The sequence below is a fragment of the Rhineura floridana genome, chromosome 4 (assembly GCF_030035675.1).
Source record: "Rhineura floridana isolate rRhiFlo1 chromosome 4, rRhiFlo1.hap2, whole genome shotgun sequence".
NCBI lineage: Eukaryota > Metazoa > Chordata > Lepidosauria > Squamata > Rhineuridae > Rhineura > Rhineura floridana.
In genome coordinates, this window is record NC_084483.1 from 16,530,749 (window position 1) to 16,536,229 (window position 5,481).

Sequence of the window (5,481 nt, forward strand, 5' to 3'; positions counted from 1 at the left end):
TATGCTGATTTGAGATGTTGAAATTATGCCAGGTCTTTATTTATGATATTTAAGTTGCTCTCAACAGATTCTGACACCTGAGATTATGTAAATTGATTTATATTTCTTTTCTAACTCCTACCCAAGACCTCAAGAGGTTTGGTTTTCGGGCAAGGGGAAGTACATGGAAATTAAAATTATCCCACACCTGCCATGAGAAGATAAAATGTGAGATCATAACATTTTCCTGTGGGTGAAATCATTCACATGCTTACTCAAAAGTCAGTTCTATTGTCAGGGTAGCAAACTCAGGAATTTTCCAGGTTTTTATTTAAAGAAAAAAAGTGGGAAGGGGGTCTCCTTCCCTGAAATGTCAGCTTTCATTAAAACAAAGTAATTCTATAGCCTTTTGATTTATGGTGATGTACAGAAAACTATGGAAGCAATATTCTCTGTCCAACTGCTCATGGAAAGAGTTAGACTTGTTTCGCCTTCCTATACACTGGCTAATGAGTGCAAAAGCAGAAATAGCTTATCAACAGTAGACAGGCACTAATTTCTCTGCTAATATTTAACAATTACATAATACTGGGGTTGCTAGTATGGCACTGTTAGATGCAATGGCATCCTTGAGGGCTTCTTCTGGCACCCATGAAACCTTTGCGCTCCCTCCACACTCACTGCTCCCTTGGTCATGATGTAGCAAGAGTGGCAACCTTTCTCAAGCCCCCTTGAAAAGTACACAAGGCTGACAAAGGAAGTTAAAGAGTGATGCTTTTCCCCACTTCCTTTTCCAGCTCTATATGCTTTTCAAGGTTCAGAAAAAATACCTGAGTAGCTGAACAGAAAGGGAAAAGAACAGGAGGAAAAGGGGAGAAATCTGGGAGGCTGGAGCATGCAAATGTTTTGCGAGTACTGGGGGAAGTCCTCAAGGATGCCAAGGGGGGGGGAGAGGGGTACTGCAGGAGTCAGAGGGGAGTGTTATGAGAGAATAGAATGCCAGAGAAGGCATGCACACATACACACACAATCAGATACAGTAAAACTGATAATCTTAAAACTACATTTTCCCCCCACAGATTCCTCTCCCTCCCTTCCAAACCACAACTGAATGACAGGTCACATCTGTCTACTGACAGAACCATAAAAATCACAGATTTTGTGCCATGGTGAAAAACATGGATCAAGGCATGCATGGTTCCTTACAATTTTTTACAAAGATCCCCTCAAAACCCCATCCAGTCATAGGTCACCATTGTTTTCTGTCATCCTATGTTAGGGTTGCCACGTTCCTGGCCTGAGACTGATCCTGTATCTTTAGGAGAAGAGAAAGTCAGCCAAGTGCAGGTGTTCTTGCAACACTCTAATGGGAAACACCACAAGGTGGAATTCTCCCTTCCCCCTGCACAACTTTGAAAGATACAGAAGACCTCTTGGTTGCCAGGCCCAGCCTCCAAGAGGTCTTCTGTATCTTTAAAAGTTGTGCAGGGGGAAGGGAGAATTCCACCTTGTGGTTTTTCCCATTGCAGTGTTGCAAGAACACCTGCACTTGGCTGACTTTCTCTTCTCCTAAAGATACAGGATCAGTGTTAGGCCAGGAACCTGGCAACCCTATCCTATGTAATGATCAAGATCTGAGTCCTGGATCAGTATTTTTGTGCTGCTGGCAATGAATAGATATGTGATTTTTATCCAGTATGTCGCAGTCTATCAATGTAAGCTTTATTTTAACAGTGTTTTTCTTTTGGGGGAGGGGATCCCATGCAAAATCAAGATCCATTTTAATTCCATTTACTTTTACCCAGACCCAAGTCTTCTTGATTTTTGTCTCTTGGGTGGTAGGGAGGAGTGACTGAGCAGAGACTAGGGGAATAGTGCCAACAGCAGTCTCCCCAAATTCCAAACATACCCACAGGCTCAAAAAGGTTGGCAACCTGATTAATAATTCCCTGGTTCTAATATTCAAGCGTGATTGTCAATGCTTACGTAGGCCAAATGCACCACCCACACACAATGTGGGGAAGCCCCGATGTTTGCAGGAGTGTAAAACATGTGTAGGGGGAAAAAAACCTTAAAGGATGGGGCGTGAAACAACATCTCAGAGCCCAGTGAGAACTGAGTGTTCAGTAGCCGCAAAATGCTGACCGTTGGGGAGGAGTAGAGAGAAAACACGGGAGGGTGATATAATGGTGTATCATGGATTGCACTGTCAGGTCAGGATTTGGGGCAGAAATCCAAGGCTCTACTCAACATAACTAGCAAAAGAACCCCCAAACACAGCAGGCCTTGTTCACCACATTCTGAAATAATTGAAAAGCCACCCCGCCCTTTGACCATTAAGTCCAAAGTCTAAAATTACCTAACTGCACCACTGATCATGGAGGAGGGCATGACTGTCTGACTGGAACAATGAACAGGAGCACAGCAAGCCCCTCATATTATTCTGCATTGATCCATTCACCGTGTGCCCCTCCCTGCACTATTTCCAGCTGTGGGCTTGCTGCTTTTGTGCACGTTTAGAATAGGAGCCTTTACCAATTTTTTTCAGTTCTTCCGTACTGTTGGCAAGAATGGTAAATCAGGGGTACCACATAAAATGTTTCTAATTGTGGTTTTGGTGTCTCAATATGGGTAGGATTTTTTTTTAAATGGTGCAGCAATCACCCCCTAATGAAAGTATCTGGACTGATCCTGGGAAGAAGAAAAACCACAGTCTCGTAGTGTGGTGGCCCCATAAAGCCGTACCAGATTTTATTACCTCCTCCTCCCCCTAAGCTTTCGCGGAATGGCATCCATTTCATCAGGTACCTGCACCAGGTGCCCTAATACATTTGTTATTCACTAGTAGGCAAAAAAACTTGCAGTTCAAGAACATACCTATAGCCAACAGATATTTCTATCAAACTTTAAAAAGCAGGGAAATTGGGCAGCTATAGTGAATGCACCAGGCGAGCAGGAGACCTGACCTCCTCTCTGAGATATTGTCCTGCCCTACAAATTTGTCAAAATGCAAACACAATTTGGGTTGATCTTTCACAGTCCAACCGACTTCTTGTGTAGCTTGGAAGAATTTGGTGACATGTGCCTCTTGTTTGATAGAAATATCTATTGGCTATAGGTACGTTCTTAAACTGCAAGGGGTTTTTGCCTACTAGTGAATTTCTCTGCTTTTTAATCCGGGAGGTAAGAAATGGGATCCTGTGCCAGTTTGCTGAGAATGGATTGATCATTTGCATGCTATTGAGTTCAGTGGCATTTACTACCCTGCAATCATACTTAGAATAGGTGAAATGGACCACAGAGGATGGGGAGGGGTGGTATGGGAAGGGAGCAGGCAGGAGGGGGAGGGCAGGCTTGATTATTTACATGTTTATTGAGTTCAGTGGGATTTACTCGCTTGCAATCATGCTTAGGATAAGTAAAACTGACCATGGGGAGGGAGGCCTGGAGTGGGCAGGGACGAGGAAGAATGAAGAGGGAAGGAGAGGAAGAAGGGAGGAGGAAGGGAGAGGAGATGGGAAGGAAGGGAAGGGCAGGTCTGAACATTTGCATGCTTATTGAGTTCAGTGGGATTTACTCCTGTGCAATCATGGCTAGGATAGGTAAAACTGACCATGGGGGAGACGGGGAGTACAAGGGGGAGGGTAGAGGAGAGGGAAGGAGGAAGGGGGGAGAGGAGAGCAGAAGGAGGGGAGCAGAAAGAGGAAGGGGGGAGGGGGAAGAGGGAATTGGAAGGGGAGGGAGGAGGGGTGAAGGAAGGGTGAGGGAAAGGGCAAAAGGGAGGTGATGGGAGGGGGGAGGAAGAGTGGAGGGCAGGTTTGATCATTTGCATGCTTATTGAGTTCAATGGGATCTACTCCTGTGCAATCACACTTAGGAAAGGTAAAACTGACCATGGGGGAGGGCGGAAGGGAGGGGCAGGGGGAAGGAGGGGATTGGAAAGGAATGGGGGAGGTGAAGGGAGGGGTGAAGGAAGGGGGATTGAAAGGGCAAGAGGGAGGGGACAGGAGGAAGGAGGGGAGGGCAGTTTTGATTATTTGCATGCTTTTTGAGTTAAGTGGGATTTACTCCTGTGCAATCATGCTTAGGATAGGTGAAACTGACCTGGGGGAGGAGCAGGGAGGGGAGGAGGAGAAGAGATTGGATGGATGGGCACTGGGCAGCGAGGAAGCCCCATTCCTTTCCAAAAGGAAAACTTTGTGAACAGCATCATTCTTCTTCAGGGTTTTCCCCACCTTTTTATTCTACACCAGGCACATGTAGCCTCCCACCCAAATTTAAACCAAAGCTGCCCCTGGCCACATCCACACCAGACCTTTCTTTCACTTTAGGCAGTCATGCCTTCTCCCAAAGCATCCTGGAAAGTGTAGTTAGTGAAGGGTGCTGAATGTTGCTAGAAGACGTCTGGTTCCCCTCACAGACCTTCAGAGTGGCTGACTGTTAAACCAGTCTGGCCACTGGAGCTCCGTCAGGGGAATCTCATCTCCTGTCAGCACCCTTCACAAACTACACTTCCCAGAATTCTTTGGGGGAAGCCATGACTGTCTAAAGTAAAATACAGTAGGGCCCCGCTTCCCAGCGCTTCGCTCCTCGGCGTTCCGCTTAATGCGGCGACTTTCATTCCCCCCTTTTAAAGCCGATTTTGCGGCATTTTCGTGTCATTTTCGCGTGACACACACCATTATATTCAATGGGGTTCCGCTTTACAGCGATTTCTGCTTTACAGTGGAGGTCCAGAATGGAACCTGCCATATAAGTGGGGCCCGCCTGTAAAGGTCTGGTGTGGGTGTGGCCCAATTAGGCAAGCCCAGCAGCTGGGAGTCTGGCTTTCCAAACACCGATGGTTCTTACTGAGCATGCCCAGCCTTATCATTGAGTTCAATGCTAAATTTCTTAAATTAATTAAAAATCAGCCAGGCATTATTTTACCTTTTAAACTGCAGAAGATGAAGGTCAGAGTATGGGGCAAGTTCAGTAATAGGATTTACAGGTACTCTGTGAACATGGCTGATTTTTAATAAATTTCAGCAAATTATGAGAACTCTCCATGGAAAAAAGTTCAAAAGGGGGTCTGGTTTTTTCCCCCGACTTTGAACTCTCTATTCTCTCTGTTTTGTGTACCGCCATGAAAATTAAGAGAGTTGTTAAGCAAGCGTTTCTGGGTTCAGGACTATAAATTTTGTACTGAACTTTGAAATGAGCTTATGGGAAGCATCAGAATGGCATGGGGGTACTTTCAGTTTAATAATGCCGAATGCAAAACATCCATGGTGACTATATACAGCTCTCGTGGCTGTATAATACGTAGTCTTTGCTGTCTTTGATGCAACAGACTAACACGGTTACCCCTCTGGAGGGAAGAGCGTGTGTGTGGGGGGGCATTTTGTTTTTTCACGTTGTGGTACATAGACAAACGGCCCGCAGCTGCTGCAGCCAGCCATGCCAAGTTCTCCTTCCTCTGAAAACCGCCTCTCCGTTCCCCAGACCTCTGGCTCAAAGTCC